We start from the raw sequence: 20,269 nt of genomic DNA, 5'->3' as shown, positions 1-20,269 counted from the left end.
TTTGTTTCATTTTGATTCCTCCTTAATATTTCATTTTCACGAGAGAGATTTTCTACCTTGTCCATTAAGGATTTCTGTAGTTCAAGAATTTGTTTTTGAGAACTTCTAAATGTTCTTATCAATTTTTTTGAGATCTGCTTCTTGCATTTCTTCTATCTCATCATCTTAATAATCTTGAATTGAGGTGTCTTTTTCATTTGGGGGCGTCATGGTGACTGCCTTGTTTTTATTATCTCGGTTTTTGCGTTTGTTATTTGGCATATTGTAGATATTTGGTTTCTTCACTGTGGTGCTTTTTCTTGTTATACTATGACTCTAGATTAAGTGGACTGTCTGTTTTTGATGGAGCCTTAGAGGCTTGAGATGGGTGTGGCCTGAGAGCTCTGTTTGGTGTGCCAAAGGTGACACTCCCAGGTTAGGTGTGGTAGATCTCTCTCTCTCTCTTTTTTATTCAAAAGGGAAGTAATTCCACACAGCTGAACGAAGTTGGAGGTAGTTAGCAGGCAAATGATATACCCGCAGGAGCCAGATATCGGAAGCTCTTTCCCAAGGACCACACAGGGAATCTGTTCTGCCCTCAGGGTGGGCTCAGATTCTCCTTCAGTCTCCCACTGGGTTGCCAAAGTTATGGAATTGTAGCGTCTCTGGAGAGTACTCACGTGAATTCCGTGAGTTCTCTCCCCCACCGTCTCTTTTTTCAGTCTCAGTTCAGTAGCACCACAAATTTACTAGGTCCTAATCTCCTGTTAATTCGCCGCACCCAGAGTCAGGTTTTCCTGCTAGGCTCAGGGCAGGTGCAGACCTGAGGTCGCTCTGCTTATGACGTATGTCCAAGATGGTGCCTGCTCTTTGTCTTGCTCGCCCTTGAGAGGTGAGCGGAGAGAGAGAAACCCGTGTCCGTACCAGTCACCTTTTTTTTTCTCTCTCTCTCTCTTCCAGTTAGCCTGGTGAACTTCCCCCCCCCCCCCCGGGGGTCGTTCCCTCTAGTCTCCTTTCTCCTCTTGCCTGCCGGTGTCTCAGGCTATTGAGGTTCGGCTCACCTCGCGTTCCAGCGCTGGTGTGTTGAGTCTGCCGCTGGTGTCCCAAACTGTGGGCTCCCAAGCTCTCCACGCAGGTCCACTGTGAATCACGCGTTCTGGAAGAGTTTCTTCTGCTGTTTCCTCCCCTACTCTTCCTTGAATCTGCAGTATCTCCACTTTTATTAAACTGTCTCTCCCCGGACTCTCAGTGTGCTCCCTTCCTATTCCGCCATCTTGCCTCCTCCCTAATCTCCAGAAAGAGAAGTTTTAAAAATAAATATTGCCTCAGGGGCTGGTGCTTTGTGAAGCCACTGCTGCAGTGCTGGTATCCCATAACAGTATCTCTCTTGTTCTCGCTGTTGCTCTCATTCTCATTCTCCCTCTCATTCTAGCTCTGGCTCTCTCTGTCACTCCCTTTCACATAAATAAACTTTTCAAAATACTTCATGGAAGACGGTATTGAAAGATAAGTTGAAGGGGCCAGCTCTGTGGCATGGCAGGTAAAACAGCCACCTGCATCCCATATGGCATCCCATATGGGCACCTGTTTGCATCACAGCTACTCCACTTCCTATCCAGCTCTCCACCATGGCCTGGGAAAGCAGTAGAAAATGCCCCAAGACTTCGGCCCCTGCACCTACATGGGAGACCCAGATGAAGCTCCTGGCTCCTGGCTTCGGATCAGCTCATCTCTGGCCGTTGCAGCCAACTGGGGAGTGAACCAGCGGATGGAAGACCTTTCACACTTCCTCTGCCTCTCTGTAACTCTGCCTTTCAAATAAATAAATAAATCTTAAAAAAAGAAGAAGAAATACTCCCTCATGAATACAGAATCTGTTTGTATGCTGTTCCTACTTAAATGGAAAATACTATAAAGAAAATAAAGAAAGAAAAATTTTGATGGAAAACCAAGAGTTCTGTATTTGAACCTGAATTGTCGTGTCTGTGTATCTTTGTGTCTGTGTTTTTCCTTCAAAAATAAATATGGTACCCTCTTCCTAAAAGGGTACCATGAATTCTATTCTTTGTAGAAGTTTATATTAAAAATTCTTTTATGTACAATTTGCTATTAAGTGTGACCTGGTTTAAGAAGGTATATTTGGATGTTGTAATTTGTGGTGAAAGTTAACCAATTAAAAAGATGGTTATTATATGAATAAAAAACTTCATGGTGATATTTCAGTAGTCAAAAGTTTTATTAATATTAAAGTATGTGTCAGGGCCAACACTGTGGTGCAGTGGGTTAAAGCCCCAGCCTGCAGTCCCAGCATCCCATATGGGCACCGGTTCAGGTCCTGGCTGCTCCACTTCTGATCCAGCTCTCTGCTATGGCTTGGTAAAGCAGTGGAAGATGGCCCAAGTCCTTGGGTCCCTGCACCTGCATGGGAGACCCAGAAGAAGCTCGTGGATCCTGGCTTTGGATCAGCTCAGCTCTGGCCATTGCGGTCATTTGGGGAGTGGACCAGTGGAATGGAAGACCTCTTTCTCTGTCTCTGTCTCTCCTTTTCATTCTGTGTAACTCTGACTTTCAAATAAATAAAATAATTCTTTAAAAAAATTAAAGTATGTGTTACTTTTATTTTTATCTTTTGACTAAAGATTTATTTATTTATTTGAAAGTCAGAGGGAGAAGCAGAGTGGGAGAGAAAGACAAAGAGAAAGAGAGAGAAAGTGGTCTTTCGTCTGCTGATTCACTCCCCAAATGGCCAGTGTCCAGGGCTGGGTCAAGGCAAATCCAGGAGCCAGGAGCTTCACCTGGGTCTCCCACTTGGATTCAGGGGCCCAAGAACTTAGCCCATCTTCTGCTGCTTTTCCAAGCACATTAACAGGGAGCTGAATCAGAAGCGGAGCAGCAGGGACTAGAATTGGTGCCCACTTGGGATGACAACGCTGCAGTAGGAGGCTTTACCCACTACACCAGGTGCTGGCCCCTATGTGTTACTTTTATATCAGTGAAAATATTTCTAATATCATCCTAAGAGTTATATAAAAAATGTCTTTAAATTGTGCCTCAGGATAGGTGATTAGAACAGCGATTAAGACACCACTGGAGGGGCAAGTGCTGTGGCTCAGTGGGTTAATCCTCCGCCTAAGGCGCTGGCATCCCATATGGGTGCCGGTTCTAGTCCCAGCTATTCCTCTTCCCATCCAGCTCTCTGCTGTGGCATGGTAAAGCAGTAGAAGATAGCCCAAGTCCTTGGGCCCCTGCACCCATGTCGGAGACCTGGAAGAAGCTCCTGGCTCCTGTCTTTGGATCGGCACAGCTCCAGCCATTGCGGCCATTTGGGGAGTGAACCAGCAGATGGAAGACCTTTCTCTCTGTCTCTCTCTCTCACTGTCTATAACTCTGCCTTTCAAGTAAATAAATAAAATCTTTAAAAAAAAGACAACACTGGAATATCCACATCACAAATTGGGGTGCCTGTATTGAAATCACAGCTCTACTTCCAATTCCACCTTCCTGCTGATAGACACCCTGGGAGGCAGCAGATGATGGCTCAGTGCTTGGATTCCTCCATCAGTTGGGAGACTTGCACTGAGTTCCAGGTTCTTGGTTTGACCCAGAGACACCCATCTGTTGTGGGCATTTCAGGGATGAACAGTGGGTAGAAGATCTGTCTCTGCTCACCTGTATCTCTCTCTCTCTCTCCCTCTTCATATTGCGTAACTGTATTTTAAATAAAGTTTAAAAAATATTAAAAACAAGATATTTAATTTCCCTTTCTGTTAACTATCTGATTTTAATGCTAACTACCAAGTAACGATGTGAGTTTAAAACTGGTTCTTTGGAGTTGAAGTCCATTATTTGGTGTTTGTTTTTTAAAAAAGTTTTTAAAATAAATTAGTCTGGTTTTCAGAACACTAAGACAAGTTGATTCTAATATTTAGGTCACTTGCAAATATTTATCTCTTACATGAAATTTTGAATAATAAAATTGGTATTCTCAATAATGAAACAGCTTTAATTCAAAACAAATAGAACACACACCATATATAATTATAGCTTTGTTCAAATATAAGCAAGTTTTTTCACCTAGAAAAAAACCAGGTGATTGCTTAAAGATATTACATCTAAAGTAAAATTGTGTGATATCTTGATATTTAGATAACTAAAATTAATGATTTAGACAACAGCTTAAATGAACTGTAGAATATGAAATTATTTATTTAAAATAAATTTTATTTATCAATTTATATAATATATATTATATTATAATTATCTTTCAGTTTATTTAAAATAGTATTTTATATTTTATATATTCATCCTTATAATCTAGTCAACCAAAAAGAATAATTGCAGTTTCCTTAGGGAAAAAAAAAATAAGAAGTGGTTCTTGGAAATAGAGTCCTTAATGTAGGAAATATACCATAACAGAAAAAGAAATTGTCCTTTAGCCTTTGGTTATTTTTTTACTCATAATTTTCAGTCTATTTACCAATTTGAAGAGATAAGTGAAGGTTTCTGGTGTTTTTTTTTTTTTTTTTTTTTTATTCAATCATCTGTTTCTCAAATGCAATCCTGTCTTCAGGTTCCTGTCCTCAGATCCTCATATCCCTTTACTGACACACTCATATTCCCACTCTGAAACAATCTCCACTTCTAAATTTCATTCATCACTTTTAATCAAAGATTTATCTCCTCTGTATCCCAACACTTCATCTCTAGGAGGCAGACCTTGTGGCTTGGTGGATTAAGCTCACATCCCAGGTCAGACTCCCTAGGTTGAGTGCTCTTTTTGCTTTTAATCCAGTTCCTGGGTGATCACCAACTGGGAGGCAGAAGATGATGATTCAAGTCCTTGTGCTCCTGCTGGCCATGTGGGAGCCCCGGAGGGAGTTCCAGGCCACTGGCTTCTAACTGACACAGCCCTAGCTTTTATAAGCATTCATGGAGTAAGCCAGAGACTGGCAGATCTCAAAAACGGTATCTCTCTCTCTCTCTCTCTCTCTCTCTCTCTTTCTCTTTCTCTCCCTCTCTCTCTGTCTTGTGCGTGCACGCACATGTGCACAAATGTGTGATCTCTCCTGCTCTCACTCTCATTCTATCTCTAGCTCCCTCTCATTGTCACTCCCTTTCACATAAATAAACTTTTCAAAATAGCTCATGGAAAACAGAATTGAAAGATAAGTTAAAGGGGCTGGCGCTGTGGCATGCAAGGTAAAGCAGCCGCCTGCAGTGCCAACATCCCATATGTTGTGCCATATGGGTGCCTGTTTGAGTCCCAGCTGCTCCGCTTCAGATTCAGCTCCTTACTGTGGCCTGGGAAAGCAGTGGAAGATGACCCAAGTCCTTGGGGCCCTGCACTTATGTGGGAGACTGGAAGAAGCTCCTGGCTTCTGGTTGAGAATGGGCCCAGTTCTAGCTGTTACGGCCGTTTTGGAAGTGAGCCAGTAGATGGAAGACCTGTTTTTCTGTGTCCCTCTGGCTCTCTGTAACTCAGCCTTTCAAATAAATAGATAAACCTTAAACAAACATAAGTTAAAATAATCTTCATAACCTTCACTTCATGTTTACAAATGCCTGGTGAAACATCTGCTCAAATTGCCTTAAAGGCACCTCCATTTTGACATTTTCTCCACTAAGTTTTTGAAATTTTCCCTAATTTTCGAATTTTCTTAAAAACAAAGTACAAGAAAGAAATGGATTAATACTCATTTTCCCAATACCTTATATTGTCTCTGTTAATCTTATTGTATAGTTGCTTTCAATTCTTTTTGTACTTAAGCAAAGTTAATTATTTTTATAAAAAGGAAAGTCTCTTGCTATAATGGTATCAAACATTTTTAAAAGCGTGGAATGAAAGTAAAATATCAGATCAAACCCCATGACCTAAATTAGGAGCACTGAGTAATTTTATTGCAGTGAACCATTATTGATCCAATCCTTATCACCAGATTTTTTAACAACACATTTATGAACTTCAATCTTTAAATCTGCCTTTTCCTTATAAAGGTGTAGTGGTTGGGTAGGTAATCCCCCATTGCACTCTGAAGAGCTCAAGGGTGTAATATTTATTGTATTTGTTCAAATATGAGCAAGCTTTTCAGTCAATTCTCCTCCTAAGTGACCATATAGTGGTTATAAATTTCTCAGGAGTTTCTGCTTCAGGCTTTACATACATGGATGCATAGTCTTCTGGTATTATTCTGTTTTTTTTTTTTTTTTTGTAATTTTTTTTCAAACATTTACACCAATGCGCCACTTTTTCCTTACTTGCGTTTCTAAATAATTAGTTTTGAAAATTATTTTTAATTCTTCCAAGTTGAAAAAACAATTACCTTATTGGAGTATGTCTCCATTTTGTTAAATTCCTTAGACTATAAGACACTATTTATATATTCCAATTTAGTTTTGTCATCATTTAATTTTTTTCCATTTTTGGATCTCTCTGCATTTCAGAAATGAACTATGATGCCCTCTAGTTTGCTCTGAATGTTATGTAGTTAAATCTTTACAAGTGTGATCATCTCAAGCCTTTGTCCTCTAACATTTACTTGATTTTAGCAGTATATCTTCTCTTTCCAAATATGAAGTCAAAATTATTCTATGTAAGAATTCTTGTCATTCTTCCCACTTTGTCTGTGGCTGGCTTGTTTTATCTGAACTATAACTTGAGGGGAGACTTGCTTTGGGAATGGATGATAGGAGGAGGTGAAAATCTCAACTGAGTAAGCAAAAGTACAGGCTGCTTAACAATAAAGAGGCTATGCTTTTTCTTCTGAATTTTTTTTTAACTTTTATTTAATGCATATAAATTTCCAAAGTACGACTTATGGATTACAATGGCTTCCCCCCCATACCGTCCCTCCCACCCACAACCCTCCCCTTTCCCACTCCCTCTCCCCTTCCATTCACATCAAGATTCATTTTCGATTATCTTAATATACAGAAGATCAGCTTAGTATACATTAAGTATGGATTTCAACAGTTTGCTCCCACACAGAAACATAAAGTGAAAAATAATAGATGATTTTTTTTTTAAATGATGATGAAATCAGAGCAGACCTATTGTCATGTTTAATCCCAGTGAGAGTCAAGTTGGGAATTGATAATTTCTTTTTTTTTTTTTTTTTTTACAGAGGATCAGTTTAGTATGCATTAAGTAAGGATTTCAACAGTTTGCACCCCCATAGAAACACAAAGTGAAATATATTGTTTGAGTACTCGTTATAGCATTAAATCTCAATGTACAGCACATTAAGGATAGAGATCCTACATGAGGAGTAAGTGCACAGTGACTCCTGTTGTTGACTTTACCAATCAACACTCCTGTCTATGGCATCAGTAATCTCCCTATGCTCCAGTCATGAGTTTCCAAGGCTATGGAAGCCCTCTGAGTTCTCCGACTCTTATCTTGTTTAGACAAGGTCGTAGTCAAAGTGGAGGTTCTCTCCTCCCTTCAGAGAAAGGTACCTCCTTCTTTGATGACCTGTTCTTTCCACTGGGATCTCACTCACAGAGATCTTTTGCCAGAGTGTCTTGGCTTTCCATGCCTGAAATACTCTCACGAGCTTTTCAGCCTGCTCCGAATGCCTTTAGGGCTGATTCTGAGGCCAGAGTGCTGTTTAGGACATCTGCCATTCTATGAGTCTGCTGAGTATCTCACTTCCCATGTTGGATCACTCTCCCCTTTATTTACTCCATCGGTTAGCGTTAGCAGGTACTAGACTTGTCTATGTGCTCCCTTTGGCTCCCAGTCCCTCCACCATGACCAACTGTGAACTGAAACTGATCACCTGGAACAGTGAGATGGCATTGGTACATGCCACCTCGATGGGATTGAATTGGAATCCCCTGTACTGAAGTCCATCCTTATAAACTTCAGGAGTGAAAACAAGAGACCAAATTTTATGTGACCGCAATTATTTTCCCAGTTTAAGAATAGCCCTGGGGTACTGAGTTTGTTTGAGGAGAGTCATTTCATTTGTTTTCCCCAAGCAACCTACTAACTCCCAACAGTTGTTTCCATTAATTGTTTTACGATTTTTAAAAATTTATTTGAAAGGCAGTGTTACAGAGATGATGAGGGAGAGACAGAGAAAGAGAATGAGAGAGAGGCCTTCTGTTTTCTGGTTCACTCCCCAAACAGCTGCGATGGCAGGGGCTGGGCCAGGGCAAAGTAAGGAGCTTCTTCTGGGTCTCCCACATGGGTGCAGGCACCCAAGCATTTGGGCCATCTTCTGCTGCTTTCCCAGGTGAAGTAGTAGGAATCTAGATAGGAAGTGGAGCAGCAGGGACTGGAACTGGTGCCCATATGGGATGCCAGCACTGCAGATGGTGGATTGACCTGCTATGCCACAGTGCCAGTCTCTGGTTTCATTAATTTATTTTTATTTTTATTTTTTGTTATTTTTTAACAGGCAGAGTGGACAGTGAGAGAGAGAGACAGAGAGAAAGGTCTTCCTTTGCCGTTGGTTCACCCTCCAATGGCCGCCGCGGCCAGCACGCTGCGGCCGGCGCACCGCACTGATCCGATGGCAGGAGCCAGGAGCCAGGTGCTTTTCCTGGTCTCCCATGGGGTGCAGGGCCCAAGCACCTGGGCCATCCTCCACTGCACTCCCTGGCCACAGCAGAGAGCTGGCCTGGAAGAGGGGCAACCGGGACAGAATCCGGCGCCCCGACCGGGACTAGAACCCGGTGTGCCGGCGCCGCAAGGCGGAGGATTAACCTCGTGAGCTGCGGCGCCGGCCCTGGTTTCATTAATTTTTAATCCAAAGGGGAGTGGGATGAGCATTGTACTTCTTAACAGATCTCAGAATATCAAAAAGGATCTTTAGCATTATGTGAACTCAACTTTGTGGTACCAAAAATGGAACACTGTGATTCTCCTCAAGAATCTTTTTTGTACTTTGACATCAGTGTTTAAAAGTATGATATTAGATTGTGCTTTTTCCTTCCTTTGAGTACCACTTGATTTATTTTATTTAATTTTGATCTTTTAGCTTATTTCATTTACATCAGGATAGTTAATTCCTGGGCCAAATTTTCAAACCACATTCGTAACTTGAATGTACAAATTATCATTATTTATTCTAACCTGTTTTCTGTTTGTGCTAATCTAAAGGTTCCACTACTGTCAGGAATAGAAGTTCAAAGCCCTAGAGTTCTCATTGCTATTCCTCTGCAACATACTATTAGTAATCAAAGTACATTAGTTTTGTACCTAAAAAATACCTCAATTACTCTTTATATGGTTTTTGTCTCTGAATGACATGTTCTTAGCTCAATCCTACATTCTTTCTATAATGGACTAAAAGAAAAACTTCTTAGCTAGATTTCAACAACTAATCCCCCTGACCTTCTACAATAATGAAGAAATAAGCCTGTATTGATATCCACTATGCATAATAATTCTATTTCTCTCTCTAATCCTCAAATATTTTATGGCTTTCATGTTATTACAAACATTTCCCAAATTACAAAGCTAATAATAGACAGAACCACGATATGAGCCCATTATGTGACAAATTCCATTTCTTTTCCCATTTTGCTTCTTGAAATATTTTCTCTTACATTAATACACAGTGATAACTAACATATATATAGTTGATAGCTTATTTTTAAACATTTAATATGATAAAAAGTACATGATAAAAATCTACATCTAAGAGAGTATTAAGAAGTTTTTTTCAAAGAGCAGATTTCCCTATCAGATGACTGCTCAATCATAAAAATCATAATCTTACTAAATATCTTTCCTGACTTTAATCATTACCAAATGCTAAAGACAGAACTTTATATTAGATTGTGAACAGAATATATCTACATTTACTCATTAGACATTTATTAATGTTGAGATGCCCTAATCAGTTTTGAAGAAAAATAGAAAGAAAGGAATTTACTACTTTTTCCTCAGCTTATTATCCTCATTGATAATCAATTGAATGGGATATCCAAATGTCATATTACAAGGAATAGTTTGTGTATCCTATTTCTCCCAATCAGCTACTTCAGTGATTACCTAATAATTTATAAAATAATGGCAGCCTCTTACCCTTTGAAAAACAAGAACTCTAGGGCCGGCGCCATGGCTCACTTGGTTAATCCTCCGCCTGTGGCACTGGCATCCCATGTGGGATGCTCCTCTTCCAGTCCAGCTCTCTGCTGTGGCCTGGGAGGGCAGTGGAAGATGGCCTGAGTGCTTGGGCCACTGCACCTGCATGGGAGACCAGGGGGAGGCGCCTGGCTCCTGGCTTCGGATCGGCGAAGCGCTGGCCATGGCGGCCCTTTGGGGAGTGAACCTTTCTCTCCGTCTCTCTCTCACTGTCTGTAACTCTACCTGTCGAATAAATAAATAAAAATCTTAAGGAAAAAAAAGAAAAACAAGAACTCTCTTTGAAGGCAGATATTATTTTAAAAAAAAGACTTCTAAATCAGCTTTGTGGTAATACTTTAACTAACTGCTATAGATATTATATTTTCCATATCAAATTTATATCATCCAAATATCTAAAACCTGACCATTATCAGATAACTGACAAAATGAGAAAACAGATTTTATTCAGCACCCAGTAGACAGAAAGCAACATAATAAACCTATTTCATGTTCTATCCCACTAAATTCTTTAACATATCCTATGGAGTCATATTTTTGGGTGAGGCTGTCAAAGCTCCTAGTGTACATTAGAAAAGAACACTTGTGGTAAGTCATGCAGCAAGGCTTGCAATTCAAGTCTAAAGTCAAGGTACATGTTATCTCCATGAACGCATGAAATAGACAAACATTCATCCAACCTCTAGGTGTTTATTACCCATAGATGTGCAGACTCTGCTGAGCTCCAGAACTTAGCAAAAGAACACAAGCAAAGCGTGAGACATAACACAAAGAAACATGAATATACTCTTCAGAATGTTTTATCCATTCGGCAAAAGTTTGTTAACTGTTCAATACATAGTTAGCTTTGAAAATACAATTGTTTTCCTGGTTTAGCCAAGAACTGACCCCCAAACCTTGGAGTTATATTTATTGAATCTTAAATCAACTGAGTTAAATAATGGGTGGTTTGTGATAATAGGAGCATTTCCAAACAGCTGCATTATGAAAAGCAGAAGAATTCAAATAAATATGTACTGATTCATGACATTAGGCAATGAAGCATTGTTGCTGACTGCTGAAAACTGACAGCAATCAATCAAAGTGACATGTAGCATTTAAAAACAAGGTAGCTATAATTGAACAAATATGCAGAACACCATAGGAGTGAGGGGGCAGTCACAACTGCAAGATCAAAAAACACTGGAACTATTCATTAATCAAAGGACAGATTTCATAATCATATTTTGTAATAAGTCTTCCAAGTAACATATTTTTTGTTGTTCAAGTACCACTTAGGTTAAATAAAAGAAAAAAAGAGTATAGATTTAAAATCATACATTATAAGGGTTCCTATGTTTCACACACAATGCCTGATAATCTTAATTCTTCCAAAGAATTAAAACAATCTATAATCTTTTAAAAGAGTTAAAAGCAAAGGAGATACTCAAACAATTTTATATAGCATTTATAAATCTCAGAAAAATTAATCTCTTGAGAATGCAAATAAAATAGTGCATTTTCAATCACAGAACGATGAAAACTATTAGTTATTTCTGATGATATGTTTAAAACACAAGCATATATGCTTTACATTTTGTTAATTTATTTTTTAATTTATAAATATTTTAAAAGGAAATAAATATAATTTTGGTGAGAAGTGTGATTTTAGGTTATTTTATTGTTTTTTCTAAAGTGCTATTCTGACCCACAGGGTTCATTTACATATGATAAATAAACCTAGAGATTTTTATGTACAGCATGAGAACCACAGCTAATATATGGTCTTGTATAATGAACGTTTATCAAGAGAATACACAGTAAGTACTTCTACCACAAAAAGGTAGCAATAAGCATGGAATGATCGATATGTTAATTTTCCTGACTGTAGTAATCATTTCAGCATATGTATGTGTATCAAAACATCATGGTATAGTACTTAAATAAGTACCATAAAAATACATTTAAAATAATTTGAGAATGAGACCTGTGAAATTCATACATTCATATAAGAAAATTAGTTTTATATATTTCCCACCAAAAATATATACATTTAAGATGGAGTAAAGCAGAGTATGGTTCCTTTCACCTGTAGCATCTTTACAGTTTTCACTATCGTGATATGTAATAGTGAAGAGGAGATTTAATGTTAGTTATTCACATGCCACTTAATAATGTACTTCATACAAGCGTGGATGAATGTCAGAAATTTTAATTAAAGTGAAGATTTCCGAACTCTGACATATGTTGTTCTATATACTTTAGAAGAAAAAAACAGTATTTAGGTACTTTCATTTTTTTTTTTTTGTAACGATAGCTCTGCTGATTCATTCTGCAGATTTTTTTTTGTAGACTGATTTTTTTCTTTGTGGTTGTAGACAATGGAGTGACTTGTAAAGTGACAGAATGATATTAGTGATTAATGTGTGACTGTTGATCATAGGAAGTAAAATAAATTCTTAGGAAAAAATAGATTAAGTAAATACTAAGGTTTGAACGTGTCCTCCAAAAAGCTTGTGTTGGAAACTTTGTACCTGATGTAACACAGGGCTGAGAAGTGTACCTTTTAAGACAGGAGGATGGGGCAGGCGCTATGGTGCAGTGGGTTAAAGCTGCAGCCTGCAGCGCCGGCATCTCGTATGGGCGCCAGTTCGAGTCCTGGCTGCTCCTCTTCCAATCCAGCTCTCTGCTATGGCTTGGGAAAACAGTAGAAGATGGACCAAGTCCTTGGGCCCTTGGATCCACGTGGGAGACCTGGAGAAAGCTCCTGGTTCCTGGCTTCGGATCAGCTCAGCTCTGGCCAATGCGGCCAACTGGGGAGTGAATCATCGAATGGAAGACCTTTCTCTCTCTCTCTCTCTCTGCCTCTCATTCTCTTTCTGTGTAACTCTGACTTTCAAATAAATAAAATAATTCCATGAGGATTCTGCCCTTGTGAATTGATCAATGTCATTATTTGTGGAGCATGTTATAGCAGGAGTGAGTTCCTTAAACAAGAATGACTTCAGCCCCCTTGCCTTCTCTCTCTCTCCCATTCTCCTTCTGCAATGGGATAACACAGCAAGAAGGTACTAGCCAGTTGCTCCACTTAGACTTCGACCTTTCCTGTCTCCAGCATTGTGAGAAATAAATTTATTCTCTTTAAAAGTTACTCAGCCTGTAGCATTCTGTAATAGCAAAACAAAACAGACTGAGACACTAGGATATGGTGCAGATTTCCTAAATCTATCTGGAGCTCAATGGGCTTCACTGCATAATACTTGGTTCTATGATAAACATTTGAAACACGTTTACATAGGAAAGTGTGCACTCTTAGATTTGAAATTTGGCTATGTGCGTTGTATTCTTAAATAAGGTGATTAGAATGAAGTCATTCACTTTATTCTTCATGAAAGCAGAAAATGAGCTAATGGAAAGCCACATGGACTCATAAGTACAAATCCTCTGAGTTATATAATTTTCCTGAAAATGGGACCTAATGCAATCACTCAAACTGTGGATAGTCTAAGACAGGCAGCCTCAGGAGAGGCTGTACTGAGGATCTAAACTTCTTCACATGACTCTTTTGAACTGTGTAAGGTTGAACACAGAGAATTACTAAGAAATATTTATTTCCAGGAATAAAACTACCAAAAATTGAAATGCCAAATTGAGAGAAAAAACAAAAGCCATAAAGAGGCCTAAATTTTCTCTCTCAATCTGGATGGGCAATAGCTTTCCAAGATCAGAAAAATGAAATAGTGAAGAGAAAGGGAGAGAGAAAAGGAGTGAGAGAGAGAAAAATCCTGACTGAAAGCATTTAAGCCCTGTTCAAGTCCTCTTCTTCATCATAAATTCAATGCATAAATGCTTGATTTTCACTTTTATTTTCCCAACATTTCCATATATTTATAAATGCCAGCCACTAGGTGATGGAGAGGTTGAGAACTTTTCCTTTAAATCACTTAAAGGCCATGTCAAAAGGTCATCAAGGATAGGAAATTCAAGCACATTCTGAAATATTGAACAATGTACTGCTAACCTATTCTGATAGACACATCAGAAAATATCTCAAAAATGCAAATAGAATTCCAGAACAAAAGACTGTCACCTCTTTCTTTGAAAAATAACTGTCTGGCTTATCTGTCTTTCCTCACACTGACAATTGCCTCCGTAAAAGCAAACGATACACAATATGGATTGAAAGGCACTTTTCATGTTTATGCAAAAGAAAAAGTGAATCCATAAAAAATGAATATAGTGATGTAAATAAGTAAAAAATACCAGTGTCACATGAAACTCTCAGAAATATCAAGTGAACTAAGTAGTCTCAAGGATTCCAAAGGTTAGCTCTTGCTTAGTATCAACAATGGATCATGTTTTTAAAAATACTATGAAAATTTTTAAGAAACAACACAATACCTCTTTTAATGATATTTCAAAAAACCTTCTTGGTCCAGTTGTTTGTGCAGGTGAATGTATGATAAGAATTACCATCACAGGGTAATGAAACAGTAAAGGAGACATTTTATCTAAGCAAAACATGGCCTAAATTCCCTATAATCCTCATGAATAAAATTATTTGTCATTTATGAAAACAAATGCACTTAGCTGATGTCTTTAGGATTGTTATGTAAGCATAGCTCACTGGGGTCAGCATTGTGACACAGTGGGTAATAAACATGCTATGACAATCATCGCAGATGTTAAGTTTGCATAGGGTCCTTGTGTAACATTTCTAGATATATACGTTTAGTACATACTCATATGTTCAAATATAATACTATTACTTATTTTCTTCCTGAAACAACAGAAAGGATCAAACAATCATTGAGTCTACAGTAGAAAAAGAAAAATCAGTGTTTCCTTAAAGTTGGCTTTTGTGTGTATTTTGTTTTCTGCCACTGTGGGTTGGAAAACCCAAATTATATTGCTCCCTGGGGCTAAAAATACTATTTTCGCATGATTTATAGAATTAAGATTTTCCCTACAGTGAATATTAATTTGGAAATTTTTCCATTCATTAAGACCTATGATGGGCCAGGAGATATGCAAACTATTTGTGACTTTCATTATGATCTTTAGATAGGACTACATATGAACTATTTTCAAGTTCCTAAGCTGACCATATGGAGAAAGCTGCTAAATATTTTGCTTGTTGGTTTACAGAATCGGCTTCATTTTTTTTTTTTTTTTTTTGCTATTTTTAGGGCACTGCTGTCAACATGAAGTCTTCTTCCTAGAAGGAAAGGCAGACAATAAACACATAAATCTGTATCACACTGCAGGATGTGGCAATGGTAAGGGGTAGCAGCAATATAAAGGGATGGTGACAGTAGAGTATATAGTATATAGAAAGACACTTCAAAAAGTTTGTGGAAAATGAAATTTAAAAATGATTTCTGTTTGGGTAGAAAAAATTTTAACATCCATATATGTGGATATGTGGGTCTTCACAAAAGTTGGTGGAACATACATATTCAAAAATATTTGCACAGATTTCAAAACCTTATTGCCTCAAAATAGCTTATTTTTAAACTTTATTTTCCACAAACTTTTTGAAGTGCCCAAATGGTAATCAAAGATTACGACTCTGAGGTGGTAGCGCTAAGTTTTTCAAAGAGTGACTGGAAATAGCATTAAAGAAAATGCTTTAAGATGAAAGAATAGTTGTTGAGTGTAGGTCCTAATGTCTCCCAAGAATCATTTTCGAAAAAAGAGTCAAAACAAATTGTCATTAAACATCCATTCAGGCATGGCTAGATCTTAGCAATAGAGTACATTGCTAGCAATTGCTTGCTTACTTTTTACAGGTAGAATACAAGGGCCCCCCTAATCTAGAGAATTATATTTCTGTATGGCCAGAAAGGCAAACTATAGATTGTCATCTGTCAAAAGGAAATCCAAGGCCAAAAGAACTTTCAGTGTCTAGTTGTGAACCTGTGAACAACAAAAGGATCCCTCTCCTATTCTTAACAGCAAAGTTCCCTTAACTGCTTAACATACTAATAGCCCCTAATAGTCATTTGCCTGCCTGTTGCATAGTTACATGTATCACATAATAGTCTTTGCTAAAAATCTGCTAATCTGCCTTTTTAAGGTCCTTGATAAACTGTACTAAAGTGGCTTCAGCCCACATTGTATCTTCAGCCTGAACAGACATACTTACAGTGACTGAAGCATTATCTTATGGCTCACTATAATGTTAAATGGCATATCTCCAGTGATATTTCAGTAGCCATCTTTGAATATGTGATATATGCAAACGATTTGTCATGGAGTATACTCAAAAGACTTTCCCCACCCCTTTCATCTGCAACTATTTTGTTGCTTTGATTTTTCCAGTTCTATCCCTTTTATGGTAACTTCATAAATCCCAAACCCCTGTCTGAATGGAGAAATTCATTTAGGCCTCAATATGGCCTGCCCTTTGCTCCTTACAGGTCTGTTACAATATGATAATATTAATAAACATTCTCTTTCTTGTAAATTCAATAGAGTAATCTATACTAACATTAGTGAGCATGCAAACAGGCAGGAATGCTACTGAGAACAGGTGGTCCCCACCAACCCAAAGAAAATGGGAAAAATAGTGTGAGGAACACCAAGCACATTTTGCATGGATTTACCAGTTAAGATTTTGATGTATTTGGATTCTCTCTCTCTCTCTCTCTCTCTCTCTCACTGACCCTCTCTAATATTCTTTGATAAAAGAGAATTACAAAAAGACTGTTTCAAACTCTTGAATGAAAACTGAAACATGGATTTAAGTCCCATCATAGCTGTCCACCAGGAACATTGTGCTTTATGTATATGTGAATTTTCCAGACTCTTGAACCCAACCAATGCAGAAGCAAAAATTACTTCCCCTTATGGACTGTCCTTCAATTCTAAACCTTGCTCAGCTTCCTATTATTCCAAGCCTCCTGAACCAATGTAGGTTCAGTGTAAACAAATTATGCTTTTCTTTCCCAAGTTCTTGCTATGGAAATACTCTTAGTTCTAGGTGTACTGCATATTTTTCTAACTGTTGTTGATTTTTCTTGCTTGCAGTTTTAGATACTAATACCAGAAACTGATGTTTTTCTAGATAATATCTATATTGGCTCAATAAATCCCTTAATTTCTTTAACCTAGAAACCTTTTACTTAAGGTATACAAAATTCATGCATTTCATATATACAAATATAGGAACATAGCTATTCTTCCTATCCTACCCTCCCTCCCACCTGCACTCTTACCCTCCTTCTTTCTCCCTCTCCTATTCCCATTATTATGTTTTACTAAAATTCATTTTCAATTAACTTTATACACACAAGATTAACCCTACTCTAAGTAAAGAATTCACCAAAGGAAAAAAAAGTGTTCCTCAACACTCAAGACAAGGGCTGTTAAAAGTCAAGTCATCACATCAGCGTCAATTTAACTACTATAGATTCCTTTTTAGGTGCTCTATTATTTACCACATATCAGAGAGAACATATGGTATTTTTGTTTTTAGGGCTGGTTTATTTCACTAAGTATAATGTGTTACAGTTGGAACCATTTTGTTGCAAATGATAGGATTTCTTTTTTTTTCAACTTTTTTTTAGTTTCTTTAATACAAATCAAAATACATTTTTGTTATATATTATTTTAACAAGCTTAACATTCTTTTGAATACAGGATGACTGAATATAGGTAACTTCAATGCTTCCTTTTAAAAGAAATGTTTTGTTTTAGAGAGGAAGCAAGTCATCAGTAAGATACATGGTCCACAGGCTATTACTTTCCATTATTTTAGAGCATGTCCTCCAGCTTAAAATTTGGTCCAGTCATATATATATATATATATATATATATATACATATATATATATGTATATATATATAGTCCTCCTATAACAAAAATAAATTAAACCTTATAATTGAAAGAAAAATCCAGCAATCAGAAATATTTGGCATAGGCCTCTGAGTGAACATGATAAACAAGTTAGGATGTGTTTCAAGAGTATGCAGGAACATAGAGAATCTACCTAAAACCATATGGCAGGACAATGGGTATTGGGCATTGCCTAAAACCACCATCACAATATGGCTCCTGGCGGATGTTTGAGGGGCGTGTCTGCGGCTGCTGTGGTTAAGCCACGTAAGATCGGACCACCGGCAGGGATAGGTCCACTTTAGTTCTGGACACGTGGACAGTGCATGATCCTTATACTTTGCTTAAGATGCCTCTGTGCGTGGTCCACCCATGCCTGCATGACCTTTTCGCTGATTGGCTCCCTTGCTGCGCATGTCTCTTGTAAGCCTTATAAGCCTGAACACTTCCTCAATAAAGTAGTTCCTGCTTCGACAGAACTCACGGGTGCTTGCTGTGTTCCTGACCCGTCGACCTTACCTTTCCTGTTTGCCTTGTCGGAGAGTGCTTGTCAGGGGCCAGCCTCAGGCTTAAGACCCCAACAAATGGGCCTGCTGCTACTGGGATTCTTCTGCTTCCCAGGGGGATGGAAAGTGCATGGGAGAGTGCTGAAGACAGGCAACAGACACAGAATCACTTATTCCAAAAAAAAAAAAAATATTCAATACAGACTAATATACAACAACAGTAGAACAATCTTGACAGTTACTAAATGCCTAGAAAGCCAAGTTGTAAATTTAGAACAGGTACCTCAGCAGGAATATTAGGCAACATGTTTGTAAGACTTTGAAGGTGAAAAAAGTCACGATTCATAGAGGATACCTGGTGCACAAGTATATCAGCTTCCAGGACATTGGGGACAACAGAGAAAACATAAAGTAAGGATAAACTCAAGCTGTTTAATCTTCCACCATTCTCTTGTGGATTATACCCAGGCCACCCTTGGCCACTTGCAGGGGTGTCTTTCTTCTATGTAAATACTTGCTCCTTGGGACACCAGAAGTTTTGCCTCTTCCACTCTCTCCTCATCGTAGGCTAAGTGTAGAGAAGAGTTACCCTCAGTGTCTTGGATGCTTGTGGATACTTTGTAGTACAGAAGGATATGAATCATCTTCAAGTTACCCTTGGCTGCTGCCTGGTGCATTGATGTAGCCGTGTAATGGTCCTTAGCATCTGGATTAGCACTGCCTTCCAGTAGCATGACAGCAATCTCTTGCCTATTTTCGGAAGCTGCCTAATGTAGGGGAGCGTAGCCACTTTGATTGACAGTGTTCACTTGAGCACCCTTCCCCAGAAGGGCTTTCGGAATTTCATCTCGGCCAGCAGAAGCAGCGATGTGAAGAGGAGACCAACCTGCATCGTCTTTATCAATCACTGACACTCCAAGTTGCAGCAAGAATTCAACAATTTCTTTATGTCCAGCTGAGCATGCCCAATGCAATACGGTTCTGCCGTCCTGGTCAGTTCTGGTAGCCAGGGATTTATCGGCCAGGATGCTCTCCCTCAGATCCTCCAGCTTCCTGCTGTAGGCCAGGTTGCAAACCATTAGGTTAGACACACACCTCTCCATTTTGCTTTCCCAGGATTTCATTTTTTATAGTTGTATAGTGTTCCATGGTGTAGATATTCTACAATTTCTTTATCCATTCTTCAGTTGTGGGACATCTGGGTTCATTACATATCTTAGCTATTGTGAATTGAGCTGTAATAAACATGGAGTGCAGATCACTCTTTCATATGCTGATTTCATTTTCCTTAGGTGAACTGCCAGGACTGAGACTGCTGGATCATGTGGGAGGTCTCTATTCAGATTTCTTAGGAATCTCCCTAATGTCTTCCACAGTTGCTATACCAGGTTACAGTCCAACCAACAGAGGATTAGAGTACCTTTTTCCCTGCATCCTAGCCAGTTTTGGGGTTTGTTGATTTCTGCATGAAAGCTATTCTAATGGATGTGAAATGAAACCTCATCTTAGTATTGATTTGCATTTCCCTGCTGTTTAGAGATCCTGGGCATTTTTTCGTGTGTCTGTTGGCCATTTGGATTTCTTCTTTTGAAAAATGTCTGTTCAAATCCTTTGTCCGTTTATTTTTTTTTTATTTTTTATTTAGTAGATATAAATTTCCAAAGTACAGTTAATGGATTACAATGGCTCCCCCCCCCCCCATAATTTCCCTCCCACTCACATCCCTCACATCTCCCGCTCCCTCTTCCATTCCGTTCACATCACGGTTCATTTTCAATTATCTTTATATACAAAATATTGATTTAGTATATATTAAGTAAAGATTTCATCAGTTTGCACCCACATAGAAACACAAAGTGTAACATACTGT

At 38.4% G+C, this 20,269-nt stretch overlaps 1 pseudogene; it reads right to left on the bottom strand.

Annotated features, from left to right (window-relative positions):
* Positions 1 to 18,581: 18,581 nt before the first annotated feature.
* LOC100353447 (26S proteasome non-ATPase regulatory subunit 10 pseudogene) lies at positions 18,582 to 20,030 on the bottom strand (annotated as a pseudogene).
* Positions 20,031 to 20,269: the final 239 nt, after the last annotated feature.

This window comes from Oryctolagus cuniculus, chromosome 8 (assembly GCF_964237555.1).
Source record: "Oryctolagus cuniculus chromosome 8, mOryCun1.1, whole genome shotgun sequence".
Classification (NCBI taxonomy): domain Eukaryota; kingdom Metazoa; phylum Chordata; class Mammalia; order Lagomorpha; family Leporidae; genus Oryctolagus; species Oryctolagus cuniculus.
Note: the sequence above shows the minus strand (reverse complement) of the source record. Positions and strands in the feature narration are given on the sequence as shown.